The sequence below is a fragment of the Tympanuchus pallidicinctus genome, unplaced genomic scaffold, assembly GCF_026119805.1.
Source record: "Tympanuchus pallidicinctus isolate F22 unplaced genomic scaffold, pur_lepc_1.0 scaffold7, whole genome shotgun sequence".
In the NCBI taxonomy this organism is placed as follows: domain Eukaryota; kingdom Metazoa; phylum Chordata; class Aves; order Galliformes; family Phasianidae; genus Tympanuchus; species Tympanuchus pallidicinctus.
In genome coordinates, this window is record NW_026294791.1 from 3,111,961 (window position 1) to 3,127,029 (window position 15,069).

The 15,069-nt window shown below is 44.3% G+C and overlaps 1 long non-coding RNA gene across 1 annotated transcript; it reads left to right on the forward strand.

Annotated features, from left to right (window-relative positions):
• Positions 1–1,641: 1,641 nt before the first annotated feature.
• LOC128072491 (uncharacterized) lies at positions 1,642–14,647 on the forward strand. Its single transcript, XR_008202284.1, has 3 exons — positions 1,642–1,811; positions 11,933–12,149; positions 12,627–14,647. It is a non-coding gene; the product is annotated as an uncharacterized LOC128072491 (long non-coding RNA).
• Positions 14,648–15,069: the final 422 nt, after the last annotated feature.

Below are 15,069 nucleotides of genomic sequence, written 5' to 3' on the forward strand. Positions count from 1 at the left end.
TAATTGTTGCACCGCGGACAAGGACAGTTATTCCCTGACTTATGCCACAGCGTTTATTGAAGCTGTATCCTTAAATGAATTACTACAGGGATCATTAAATTTTGACTTAAATTGGACATAGTAAGCTCATTTGAAAAATAAAAAGCTTAGCAAGTTATATATAAACTAGAGGGAAAATGAATCTCCACAAACTCTCCACCATCCCCTTTTCAGGCAGTGACTTAAAGGGCAGATTGGAGTTTTAATTTGCAAGGCTACTTTTGATGAGAGAAGTTTGATTGCATTTGGTCAAATCCGAATCGAATTTTTGCTCAACATTTGGTGCTTTTGACTCATCCGACTCAACAAAGAGAAATATAAATAACATGGAATCATAGAAGAATATCTTGAGTTGGAAGGGACCCGTAAGAAACATGTGTAAGGATACATATTATGTGCATCATTTGGGTTCTGCACAGCCATTGCTCCCCACATATGGGGCTGCAGTCCCCTGTGCAGCGCTGTGGGACTCAGTGAGATGCTCACATTGCCCTGCAGTAGGTAAGGATGGCTTTTGAGGACAAAGAGGGCAAACTGGAAAGGCTGCTCTCAAACGCCCGCCCCACGTGCTGCTCCTTGAGACCCCATCCCTGTCTCTCCATTCTCCACGCCTCTCTGTATTTTAATTAAAAATCTTAATTAATTTTTCACTTGTGTCAACATTTCTTTCTGCACAGCTATCAATGACTGACATATCTCTTGGGGTGTTTTGCTAGAGAAGGGAAGAATGCTCTTTTTATATCACCATTATGCAACAAACTCAAAAGGGCTGCAGTTCACCCTGGATCTTTAAAGAAATGCACAATAAATACATGAACCAACGTAAGCCCAAGGAAAAGGAAAAGGAGGAAAAAAAAGAAAAAAACAACAACCAGGAGGAATATAATGTCAAACTCCCATTGCTGTGAAAGTGTCTTTTACTTTGCCTCAGCACACAGGCCTTCCTCTTCATCCTTCACGCTCTTCCTCTCCATGGAAATTTCTATTGCATCGCCATCTCGTGGCTTTTTGCAAAAACTGCCAGTTTTGCAGCTTTACTGTGCAATGGCACTGATGGAAACATCACTCCCACTGGACACAAAATGCATGAGTAATCCCAGTTACTATTGCACCTGTAGGGCTTTTACATTTCCAGCTTTTATATTATTATTATTTATTAAAGTTTTGTTTTCTTATTTGTTTACAGACTTAGGGTGTTTATTACATTGTTATTGTGTCACTAGCACTGCTTTGGGGAATGGTCATACTTCAACCCATGCTACCTGTCTGAACAAAAGGCAGTTTTTGTGAAGCCTGTAAGCAAGTTTAGCCTTGTGGTCCTTTCACCAATAGCTTGTGGAAATCTAAATGATCAAATATCAAAATATAGTGCTGTGAAATGCAGCTTCATACGACTCAGAGGTGTCCATCCCTCAGGGAGCATAAGGATGTGTTTGCAAGGAGGGATCAGCAAAAGGGAGCCAATAAAGCAGCCACATTGCTGCAGCCTGCAGAGGATTTGGCTTTGTCTTTCCTGCCTGCAGGTGTGTTAAATCCCCATTACTCACACCCAAGGTTTTACCCAGCCCCTGACACCTGGGTGACAAGTGAGATGGTCTCAAATCTGGCCAGCCCCTAAGCTGGAAATGCAAGCTCCTGGTGTTCCAGTTACAGTTCTCCTGTCACATCCACCTTGTGACTATGGTCCTGGAGCCTGTTTTCCTGCTATGAAGGAAGAAAGTCCTTGTGTAAGGCTGTGTGTATGCTCCTGGTTTTCCTCAGCATGGCAACAGGTGCGTTAGTACTGAAACTCAGGTGGGCAACAGTCTCTTCTAATACTAGGTAGAGCTGTGGAAACCTTGTAGGTCTCCAAAGCCCTCAAAATTGCAATCAGGATTTTGATGACAGAAAGCAGAATGAGGGTGAACGCTAAAAAAGTGAGTTTAAACAAACCCAGACAAGAAAGAGCAAGTTTTGAGAAAGAGAATGGAGTGGTTATGAGCAGCTTCAGCTCTTCGAGCTGCTCTGGAAAAAGCTGAGGCACCACGGAAATACCCCCATGGTGATGGGAACAGTTCCTCCACGATTCCTAGGTCTGTCCATAGAAGTATGAATGTGATCAGGGGGATCTGTTTAAACCAGGGAACTATTGCCTGAAAAGAGCCCCAGGGAACCTGGGGTTTAGCTGAGTTTTGGGGCTTTCTGAGTGCAGCTACCCCCTTTTTGGGGGAAACCTCCCACTCACAAGACACTGGCTATTGACATCCTGCTCCCCACTTTTAGGCACTGTCCCTGCTGGATATATTATTCTGCATTTAAGGTATTTGCAAGAGGCAGTTAGCAGCTTATGTGTCATTCCATCATGGAGTAACTTTAGGAAGAAATGAGAAACTTGTTGCTAACTTGGTTTTCATTGAAATGAATGGCTTCCTTTATACCGGCCACCTCTCAGAAATGTTGAGATTTAATTAATCCCTTGCTGGAAATAATGTACAGCATTAGCCCTAATCTCTAGTGCAGGATATCGTTGCTAATGCTAAGCATAAAGAAGGAGGCTTGTTAAATGTACAGCTGGAAGCAGGCTGCGCCCAGCATGGGCAGCACTGCCATCCATCGACAAGCCCCAGTGTGTGCCCTTGTGGGGTGGAGGAAATGTTTGTTTCTAGTTGTGTTTGGAATTATATTTTCATGCTAAAGCTTTGCTACAAGGGTTGTACAGCAGTGTGAGTCCCAGCTTTCAGGAATCTAAATATGGTTAGTCGCTCAGCAGAGGTGCTGGGGTGCTTTTCTGTGCTCAGCCAGCTTTATGCCCTAAGAGGATCACCTCTCTTTCAGAGCAATTAGCAGAGATGCTGGAGCCCCTGTTGTCTCTTGGTCATTTTGGTAGTGCTGAAGATTTGCAGCAACGCCCGTCCCTCTGTCCTCCTATGCCTCCTTAGCTCCTGCTGTGGCTCTCCATCCATTTCTCCTAGAAACCACTTCTCTTCCTCACGCTTTGCATTAGGCTTTATATCAAGGACTAATCTCAGCACCAGCAGTGTCAGAGAGAGGGCTGTGGATTTCAGAAGACTGCAAGGACATCCGTTGCTCATTTCAGGGCAGTTTTTTAACAGATGATTAAATAACCAGATGAGAACAGTACCAGCACATCACTGAGACGCGTTCCGTTCTCTAAGTGAGCCTGGCTGTGATTTCTTTTCCCCAGGAGGATGAAAAATGTGAGGGGTTGGGCCGCATTGGTGCTCACTGATGTCCTTTGATGGGGCTTATCTCCACATACAGTGTTGTAGGTGAGATGTGAAATGCTGGTGGGGTTTCGAGGGGAGGCTGCAGCACTTTCTGAGTATTTCTGAGTGCAGAATATGAAGACGTGCTTTGGGTCTTTACTCACAGGATCCAACTGGAAAGGATCAAAGGAAAAGTGTCTATTTTTGGCTTTACATCTACTAATCGCTCTGAACAAATGAGCAATGCATCTGAGAAGTAATCTTTTTTCAGGTTTCCATCTGCTAAAAGTCTTGTAGGTGCTGTAACTTCAGAATAATTTCATGCCTGTACTTTTCACTGAAGACTCTGAAGTTGGAGTCACCAGTGAGTAGAAGAATGCAAATTTCTTTTCCTGACACTTGTGTCCATTCAGAAAACTACTGAAACAACACGTTTCAGGGCTGTGAACACCTACACCCAAAAATGTTGGAAACAGTGAGCTTTATAGGTTGCACAGCTCCTTTCAGTGCAAGGTAAACTGGCAATGCTACTCTGCATCTTTCTAAGTCCTTCTGAAGACCTCGAAGCCAATTTGGAAGGGATATAAGGGAGAGAGGTGTGAAGACAGGGCAGAACCTGAGCCCTCCATCACACACATCTCCTCTGCAGGCTTTGGTGCTGATGCAGACAATGGCACATCAGGGAATGCTGATGGATTGCTTCTGCAGAACGTATTTGATCAGTGTGGATTTTATGCAAAGGAAAGAAAGAATGAAAGACAACTCAAAGAGCTGAAAAGGAAACAAAACAGTGAGTGGAAGTAGGTGAGAAAGAAAGATTAAAGGGGCTTAATTCAAAGAGATGTTTCCTTTCTGCAACGTAAGAGGTTATCCCTTTGCCCTACGTCATGCTCTAAATCCTATTCTGCAGTGATAATGGAGTGGCACAGAGGGAATGGGATAGGCTGTGGGGTAGGATAGCACAAAAGTCAGAATTATTTGCTGCATTTATAGTGACCGAGTCTTTCCTAAAGGGAAGCTTCTCGCTGTTTTATATCCAAGCAGTATAACTGTGCTTAAATAAATATCTCCATCGTTTGACAGCCATAGGCTCATTCCTTGGAGGCCAGTGGTGATTCTAGGGTGAATTTCCCAGCTTTCTGTGAAAGTGAGGTTTCACACCAGTTGTGAGCGAGTTCCACCCACTGCACCATCGTGTCGCAGACCTGTGGAAAGGAGTGTGGGAGCAGAAAGGGAGACTTCAGAGCTGTTGCTTTTCAGACGCTGGTTATCACAGGGTATTCTGTGCATCATTCTGAATTTGGGCTTGTTTTTGTGTGAAAGCCATTGGCTGGCAAGACTGCAGCAAGCATTCCTAGTAGTGCTGTTTTGAAGGGGAAAAAAAAAAAAAAAAAAAAAAAATTCTTGGAAAATTTTGACTTTTTAACTGAAAACTTGAAAACTTCAGCTGAAACCTTTTCAGCTGGAGAGCCTTCCCCAGTGCGGCTTCTTGTTTCTTTAAGCCAAAATGAAATAGCATAGAGGGAAATGGAAAATTTTCTGTTCTCGTGTAAAAGGCAAGTTTCTTACTGGTGTGCATTGATGGTAGTCTCTGCCCTGGCTGCCTGCTGGCCTCCAGCTCCACTGTGGCTCTGTGGATTGGTGTTCCCTGAGGTGCAGTGGAAGCTTTGCATAGTGGGAAACTGCCCGTGCTTGGCCACAGATGTTTCAGAGCATGGAAAATTTCCCTTGGAAGTCTCTATGCCATGGGTATCCAACATAGGCACTGATGGGATAAGATGCCTGTCACTATTAAAACTATGAATCGGTTACCAGGGGATGACAAGGATCTACAGTGAGAGAGTATATACTGGGTTGATAAATGTTTCTGGGAATATCTGGACCCTCTGTTGTTGAAAGCTTGGTTGAGGAAGCGTGATTTGGGCATTGGAGACTGAATTCAGTGGGGTGGGAATGCCAAAGGGGCCCCACACCACAGCATCGACCACCCATGTGTGGTGAGACCAAGGGCAAGCCCCTCCAGTGACCTCCAGAGAAGAATTACAGGGGATAAACTGTTCCCCACACATCCCACCCCTGGCTGAGGCCTAGCCTGTTAAATTAAACCCATTTCACGAAGGGTTTTAAATGCTGCTTGCCCATATGCAGAATTATGTCTTTAAAGATTAAAAAATCCAATATAAACAAAATAAATCCAGGGAGCTGAATGCATGAATCATTATTTTAGTACATATTGTCCATTCTAATCTGCAGTCCAATTGTGAAGTCATTCAAAATGCTGCTTCTCAGTAATTAGCAGGAATCTAACTCGGAGCCAATTTCTGATTAAATGTGCTTAAAATCAATAAAACATCATGAGTGATTAGAGTCACGTGTGATTAGCCCTGTCGAACAAAGCAGAATAAGTTATGGCCTCACTTTAACTTGTCAAAAAACAGAACTGGGGGTGGGAATGAGGAGGAACAGCTGATATTTCTATAAAGGGTTTTTCCAGTTCTCTGCCTTTCTCTTTGCTCCTTTGGAAGAAGTGAAAGGATTGGTTTGTTGTCTGAAAATTACAGGCTGAGGGGGAAAGTTTAGGGGCGGTTTGGCTCCTCTCGTGGGTTTGTTTAAGGATACCCTGAAAAAGGACATTTTTAATTCTGCATCTCAGCTGCAGGAGTGTGACCTGCTTCTGCTGCAGTCACCTTTCCCTCCACTCATTCCTAGCTATCTGCATCAGGAATAGCCCACACCCATAGCAAAGCAACACTTTTTCACCTGGAAGAGAAGTCTTTGGTCATTAAGGTTGTAAAAGGCCTCTAAGATCAAGTCCAATCCCAATCCATCCCCATCAAGCCTACTGTGTTCTCCCCTTCCCTGTGGTCAAAGGCATGTGTTGTCATAACCCCTGCTGCTAACAGAATAAGGGTCCAGCATGAGATGCTGCTGCCAGCGAAGCATCTTTTTGGGCAGGCAGTGTTTTGCAGCATCCCCATCTGCAGCAGCTCTGGGCGGAGGTGTGTGAGCACCCAGCGCATGGGAAGGAGCTGGCTGCAATCTCATGTTGGGTGCGTGGGGTGGGAGAACTCCTCTGGAGCCCAGTGCTTGGCGTCAAGAGATGGAGAACAACACTCATAGCTACTGCTTCTTCACAGACAGCTTTGTGAACGCACCCACACCAGTAGGACCTTTGGAGGAAAATCTGTATAGATCTGTACTGCACCAGGATGAGGCTGCTGGGGCTGCTTTGTTCCTATCTCAGAAACCAAAGCAAAAAGAACACGTCCATGACATGCAGGCAGTGGTAGAAGAAGGGAAGTTTGGGAAACTCTGTCTCAAGTGTATTTCTGCTGCCAGTGGCTGTGTTTAATTGTATTGTTCTGTGGCCGATGGGAAAGTACATTGTTTATTTCAGTAGTATGGCCACATGTTGTTTCCTGCTTGCAGCAACGCTCAGGCTTCCACCCTGTGAAGCTCAGAAAATTTGGCAAAAGCTTATTTTTCTTTCTCTTGTGTATTTAATCCTGATGTGTTCCCTTCTGCAGATAAAAAATTGTTTCTGGAGTTTCTTGACACCGCTCTTTCCAACGAGAGGCTTCTTTCTCCTGTTCCCTTGGTTTTTCTAGAAGCTTGCTACCACATCTCACACCTAGGTGATTCAATAAGCCAATGGGAAAGGCTGTCCTTTCTGTGGGTGAAGGATCTGGAAGTGTCCTGACCCAACACAGAGACTTCTCCTACAAGTAGCCTGCGGTTGGCAGTGCCACAACGTCCAAGCACCATGCCAAGCTTTGGGCTGGCATCTCTTTCAAATGAAAAGGTCTTGCAAGCTTCCAGCCAAAGCACAAAGGAAAAAAAAAAAAAAAGAAAAAGAAAAAGAAAAAGTCTATTAAGAGGTGTTCTGGATTCAAAATCCAGAGTCCTTCATTGTATGCCATTGGTGGGGTGAGTGATGCCAACATAGGGATGTCACCTTTCATTGTATGGCAGCACATGCCAATGGGGACAACAGATATGATTTACCACGTATAAAGGTTATAACTTCTGTAGATTTCCTTACTGCTGCCCTAGCAAGCTGCTGATCTTGAAAGACAAAAAACAGTGCAGAAACCAAGAGAATCTGCTGCTGTTGTCCATGGCTGTAGCTGGAGTGCCCCCAAATTACAGCAGCTGAGCCCTATGGTTTGCTGTGCTCCAAGAGATAAATCACTATGTTGACCTCATGGATCCAACAGTGAGGTGGGACCATCTGCATCCGTCCTCAGTGCCACAGTACACACCAGATCAGATGCTTATTTTGCTGGGCTTGGGGCAGCAAGCAGTGGGGCATTGGGTCTGTCCGATGGGCTGAAAGTCAGTGCTCTGTACCTGGAAATAAAACCCAAACTGAATGCAGGAAACACATGAATCAGCTAATTATTCCTCTCCCCACAGCCCCTGTGCATAGTTTGGTGTCTGAGTTGGGGTTTTTTGCTTTTTCTCCAAAGCAGCTGGAGATGGGATGTTGAACATGGTGTGTTATTGCTCTTAACGGTATTAAAGAAAAACAACTCAAGTGTTCATTGGCATGTTTTGATTATACGTGAGGGCAAAATGAGTGCCAGATTTGAAATGAGAGAGGCTTTTTCCTCCAGTTCATATCATCAGAGTTTGCAGGGGGAGCAAAGTAGGGAAACAAGACACTGGGGTTGGCAGGGGCACTGGGTATCGTGTCCCTCTTAGAATTAATTTGGCATTTTCACTGCACAAATTCCTGCTGTGGAAGACTGGAGTCCTTGGTGGTTCCTTTTCTCTCTTCCTTTGGTGTTCCTATTTGTGGCTTTAATTATTTGTACTAAAAGCCTTAAGCTCGTTATGGCATTTTGTGAAGTGTTTTTGTGGCTTGTGTTGAGTGAGTGTGTGCAGAGCAGTTGTTCCCTGGACCACTTTGGATTTAATGTTTGTCATACGATTGCCTGTGATTTCATGACCTCTATGGCTGAAGTGAGCCCTGTGCTGTTTTTTTTATGTATGTGCAATTTAGCTTTTAATTAAGGCCTTGTTACCAAGGGAATTGCAGCTCAGTTGGCTCACATGCCTCAAGGTTCTCCTGGCTTGATGCTGGAGAAAGGTAGCCCATATTTGGAAATGCTCAGCTTGTTTCTCTTGTTCCAGCCATCCAAACTGTTTGAATTAATCTTCAGCCTCCTTTTCCAATGTTTACTGAAGAACAGCATTTTTATTTTATTTTTTTTTTAACACTCCTTTTTATCACATAGTGTGATCAGCCGAGCCCAGACAATGTGCCTTCACGCTGTGGTCTGGTGCTCATTTAGCAGTCTACAAAGTCCTAACGAAGTGCAGATGAGCTGGGGAAGAGCCTCCCTCTGGCTGAGTCCTCACTGCAGCATTGCAGACCAACGTGGTTCTGCTGGCACTGGTTGGTGGGATGATTTGGTCCTGAGAGGTTTTATGTACTTCTGTCAACCTCATAGACAAGCAAACTGGCCTGTATTTTTATTTCTCTTCCTCTTCTCTCCTAGTTTTCTATGCTAACAAGGTTCGTCCTTCTGTTTGGCTCCCAAAACTTATATTATTCACAGATCTAAGGTCTTCCTTTTTCAAGTAAAGAAGCAATTTCTGTAGCTCTGTTTTTAGGTGCTCAGGCTGTACCACGTACCTAGGACTGATTTTTCAGAGCTGACTCCCTTCTCACGCTTGTGTCCTCTCTCAGCTGTCTCTAAGATACCCATAGATTTTGGGAGCTTTAACAGACACCTGCCTCCAGATTAATGCCAGACAACCAGAGCAGATAGGTACCAGACCTCCATTCTGCCACTTTGAATAGATCTGGTCCCCCCACCTTCCCCTCCCTCCCCCCCACACTTCCCCCATGCCCCTCCTCGAAGCAGGGACCATAAATTTACTTGGCAGCAAGTTCCTGAGATGCCACCAGGCTCAGCTGCCTTTCTAAAGTAACCTGAAAAAGATTACTGCTGCTAACAGGTTTTCACACATCTGTTTTGGAGAGGTTTAACAGAAGGTGAACTTGAGCTGTGTTTTAAGGCAGTCGCTTGGGATATAATACTGGATAATCATATGCTGTGCCTATGGGTAATTAATAGAGGTGGCTCAAACATCAGTACTTCAGAACCAAGCCAAGTCTGAAGAACCATTAATTCTTGAGAAGCTTATAGCCAGTGCTTTTGTTTTTGAAATGTGTGGTTTTTCTTTTTGAAATCAGGATGCAGATTTGAGCTCAGATTTTGCATGTTTTAAAAGTTCCTTTTATGTTAGGTGCATTCCAGGATCTCCATCCCAGTCCAGTTTTAATGACTCTGTGTTTTCCTCTTGGGGAACACTTCTTATTGCTGCCTTTGTTTCAAAACTATCAGTTTCCCCTTCAGGTTTTTCCAAGCCCAGTAGTGAAATGTCAAGCTGGGTCATACAATAATTTTTAGGAATCATTCTGGAGTGTTTAGTATTCATATAGTGGCCAAACTCTGAGTTCAGTCAGTTTTAATCATCCTGCTGGAGCACAGTCAAGGTGAGAAGTTTGGCCTGGACCCTGTGGCCATCTGGCCACGGAGAAACCAGCTGCCTCCTGGGCTAGAAACGTCCTTCATCCATCATGATCAATCTCAATTTCTACAAACAAGCCCTCATTCTGAAGCTTACCTCCCCACGCACAGAAGACCACACTCTCCAAATATTATCATTGATGGTTTTTTAGGTTTTGCATGGAGAAAACTTAAGTCAACACCTTGGAATCAACCATAAGTAGATTACCAGGCCAACTTCCACATCCTTGGTGGTACCTCCTGGGAGAGAAGGTGCCTGGAGATCATTTGACCCAACGTGTGTAGAAAGGCATTCGTGAAGGCACAGGATCTTCCTAAAGGAAAGGCAGATGAGCAACATTTAAAGAACTGCTCTCAATGACACAGGAGTCTTCTCCTGATGTTGACTTCTCTGTTGCTTTCTAATTGAGGAAAATAGACACTTGCAATGCAGTAACTGCATCCCACTAAGTCCAGATGCCTCAGGTAGGTCAGATAAATCATGCTTTGGCCACTTATTTCTCTCCACTCGTGCCAAAGGGAGTCTAGACCAGTAGCTCTAGTGTAGACATCAACCCTGGAGACATACAACATCCAGGGAGATGTGAATCTCAGCTGGTTTGTCTCTGCCTTTAAGCCTGAATCTGAGAAAAAAAAGAAAGCCAGGCTGCAGGCAAACACAATGGTAAGAAACACAAAACAAAATGCTGAAAAAGAGAAAAGCTATGAGATGGCCAACAGTTCTGGGAAGGTAAGGGCATCTATCTGAAAATGAAACAGCACAATGAGAGAGCAGGAGAGAAAAAGACAGCGTTGGACCAGTGCAGGAAGATGAAAATTTCTTTTCAACACTGAAAGTAACAGTTTCTAAATTCCACCTTCTCCGTCCCTCCCAAAATGTAAATTCTAGTGGTTACCCCTGTAAAAATCTGGAGCAGTTCTGTGGTAGTAAGTAGCAGATTCTTGGCTACTGGAGCTTCAGTGCAGCAGATGGTTTTTTTGGAAAGTGACACTTGCAGGGCCCAGCTGGTAACCACAGCTGAGATCTCCCTATCAGAGATCTTAGGAGTCAACTGCTGCATCGGCTTTGATTGCACTGGAAACAGCAGCTGGGCTGCTGGAGATCGCACCCAGGTGCAGTGTGAGGAGGTACAGATGGGCCAATGGCTGACCCACTTCAGGCAGTGCCCCACCAGAAATGTCTGCATTAACTATGACACTGCCAGAGTGTTCAGCAAATACTATTTCTTTTATGGGTGATCTGTTAAAAAAGAATTCCTTCCTTAGGCTCAGGTAGTAGTTAGGTCCATTCTGGAACAAAGCGATCGCCTCATTCTGGCCCTGCCCGAGGCACCTTGCTGCTGAAAGGCCATTCTGCTGCCAGCATGCTGCAAAGCCAGGCCAGGAATAGGCATTCCAGCAGGAAATGTTGGCATCTAGAAACAGATCCCTCCCAAAAAACATGAGTAATTTGAAATATTAGAAGATCTTACTGAATAAAAGGGTGGAAGAATGCCTCCACTTACAAGAGTCAAAATGAAAATCAGTCAGTAACAGCACATGGGGAACTCTGCTGCTGCTGTTATTGAAATCTACATGCTCCCCAAAAATGTTGAAGAAGTGGCATCACTTCTTGCACCAAGTCTCTGGGTGCTTGATAGTAAGTGAAGATTTTCCAGATGTTTTCAGTGTCAAACAGTGGCTGTGTCTCAACTTTCCCCAAGAGCAAGAAAATACAACTTTCTTCCTACCATCTGATCTGAATGTTATTTAAGCCTCCTTTCCAATAGTTTTTGTGTCCTCAAACTTTGTCTCTAAAACTTACTTTTTGCGCCCATGCCATATGCACACCCACCTGGATGTGTTATGTGCTATGTTATGTTTTATGCTGTGTTAAGTGCTATGCACACACACCTAACCATGATGTGTTATAAGTAGAGATAGCTGTGGATTTTCCATCCTGTCAATTTCCAACTGAAAAAAAAAAAAAAAGTACATTCAAAAACATCAAATTTTGCTGTGGAAAAACAGAAGTCCTTTTTCTCTGTTTGAACAGCCTCAAAATAAAGCCGTTATGGTAAAATTGAAATATTTTCTTAGGGAATCAATTGTAATCAGGGCGTACGTATTGTACAAAATAAATATTTTGGTTTTTTGTTGTTTCAGTCAAGTGTCAACCAGTTGGTGCCCGTTGGTAAAACGATCAGTTCTGAAAGTCAAGAGATACAGGTCGTCCTCCCAGCTCCATGGTGGTTGGATTCCATGATGTGGACGTGTAACTTCAGCTCCAGATGCCACGTTGTGTGCTGGGATGTGCACAGAAAGGGTGATCAGGCACTGGAGTGGACTGTCCAAGGAGCTGGTGGAGTTGCTGTCTCTGCAGGTATTCAAGAGCCGTGGGGATGTGGCACTGAGGGATGTGGGCAGTGGGGACATGTTACAGTTGGGCTTGGTGGTCTTAGAGGTCTCTTCCATGATTCTGAGCCTTTCCTATGATTCTGTGATCCATGGTAATACTGGTGTTTCAGAGATAAGATTCCATCTATCTGGGGTCTTGCTGTGACGTGGACCATTTGTTGATCCCTGTGTTTGTGCATTTGGTGCTCTTTAAAAATCATCTCTTTCACCTGGCTTTCTAGTTCTCCAGATGAACCCAGAGCCAGCAGAGATGTGCTACTACACAGAATGATAATGATAAAGACTTTGTGTCACTCCTTCCTCACCTCACTTCCTTGCAGGACTTAGACATCACACAAACAAACTCAAGAGTTACTTAGATTATTTAGTATCTTATCAAATAACTTAGCTGATTGATTTCTGTGTTTTTTCTCCCTAAATATATTTTTCTTTTTGCATTCAGGCATGCTGGAAAAGGAAAATGATCCATTCCATAATTCTAGGCTTATCTGTGATCCAGCTCTGAGCACCCTGAAAATTTGCCCCAGCTTCCTGAAACATCTGTAGTAGAGCAAGCATGCATCACAGCTGTTCTGTGGTGTTTAAAGGACAGAGGCACCTGAACTATTGCTCCCCTGCCATCAGTTTCCGATGAATGAAAACCATCTTGAAGACACAATGTTGCTGATCACCAAAAACAGGGCAGGATTGTTGCTTGTTTCCTATTCTCTAACAGGGGAGCACCAAAAATAGAAGCAGCTGCATCTTTCAATTGGGTGAGATTTGAATAATGTTGCTGTGATTTAAATAAAATGGGAAAGCTGGGTGCAGTGGGGGGCTTGATCGGACAAGTGCAAATGAGACCACATTTCAGCATCCTTTGGCAGATGTGATTCCAATTTCTCTGACCCTCTGCTCAAGAATATTTGAATCTGCAGTTTATTCTTATGAAGGCAGTGACACTGACACAAAGGATCTCAGCAGGCTGCTTGGAGAATGTCTCACAGCTGATGCTGGCAATGGACAGATGCAGCAGACCAGTGACTGCCAGATGATCTCAATGAGATTTTAAACCAAAAACAGAAGAGGGCTGTTTTTCTTTCTTATTTCCCCTACCTTTGGATGATTTTACTGGTTTTAATGAGTTTTGGACTCTGGAAAATTCTACCAGTTTCAGTAAGTTTTCTTCAAGTTTCTTACTACCAGCCATTCAGAAACACCCGTCAGCTGTACTTTTTGAGAATTATATGTATCTCTTGCAATATAGCAGAGACTATCCCCAAATTCAGTTCCTTCTGTGATGCTGTCTCCCATTGTTCTTGCCTGTGAGAATGAACCTGCAGGTGTTCCTTAGCACAGGTGTTGAACCAGTGCACAGCAAAGCTGGTAATTAGGAGGATTCTTTGAAACAGCCAACAGAAAGCAATTTCTGCATGTGAAAAGGATGAATGAAACCATCACAGTAATTTAGGTCTGGCAGTACCTCTACACATATGAGGTCCTGATGTAGGACGGAGCTGAGGCCGATGCAGGATCACCATTGGTGCTGTGCTTCAAATGAAGCAACTGTGGTCCTGCAGGGATGCAGGCTGCGGTCCTGTTGCGGTGCTGGAATGCATTTGTTCCCCCATTTCTGCTCAGCACTGGCTGGAAGGTTTTGGAGGATGTCTCTGTCTCTGCTACCAGCCCATGATGTTCTCAGGTATTGCACCTCTGCTACACCCACCCTCCCCTCCCTCTGAGTGGGTCCCAGGGCTTCCTGGGGGGCCGGCCCTTTGCTCTTGCATCCTTCACATCCTCGAGCTCATTTGTCACGTTCCCCCATTTACCCATCTCACTGTGATGCATATTTACTAATTCTAACATTTCCTCGTTAGTCATTCCCTCCAGGCCCATTAGTCACTACAAATTCCCAAACGAAAGGCCGCGGTGCATCGTTCCTTCCAACAGACAGCTGACACGTAGTAATTAGGCAGCTGAACATAAAAATAATGAGGCTGAGGCTCCTGCAGATCTCCGTCCCCCCTCTTGGCACCTGGGAAGCTTCACACACAGCCCCAGCAGCCACCACTGCACAAGCTGCTCCCTGCACAGACGTGCCTCTTTCTCTCTTTCTCTCTCAAAACTTGCTATCTGATCCATTGAAGGGCTGCTCAAGCATTTAGTTTCATGACTTCTGGCAATGTTTTCCAACCAAGGCACTGAATTATGGAGCCTCCCTTTCTCGGTATCACGCAGGGACTGGTCCAGCTCCTCCCTACCTCCAGGGCATCCTTGTGCCAAGATGCCCTGCCAGTTTGCTGCAGACTCTCTAACTCAGAGCTCACTCTTGGAGATGATGCATTTTTTCACAATAGATTTACACACCAAAATAAACAGAATGATTCAGAATGGTTAGACTGTCGTATGCAATGCAAAGTGTTATGAGACCAAAAGGCTGTTTGTGTCCATCCCAATTATCCTGTTTTCTTGTATTCATCCTCTTTCTCTCTCTTCTGCACTGCTGGAAAACCATTCAGTTGCTTTTATTCTTTTTTTTTTTCTTTTTTTTTTTCCTTTCTCTTATTTTTTTCCTTTTTTACTTTCTTCTTTCCCCCCCCCCCCCCCCCCCTTCTTTTCTTTCTTTTTTTCCTTCTCTTTTTCTTCCTCTTTCTTTCTCTTTCTCTCTTTCTTTTTTCTTTCTCTTTTCCTTTTACTTTTTCTTGGCTTCTGTGGCACTCACTTTCCATTGCCACAGAAATACCCTGGAAACCAAGTGCCCATGCACACATCCAGTCCAAATTGCAGTGTCTGGCATCGCTGGAGTCACTGGCAGGTAGGAAGAAACTTCCCCTGCAGCTCCTTTTTTCCCCTTCTGAAGCAATGTGTCTGGGCTGCATTTGGCTTAAACAGGCCCTTGATCTGCT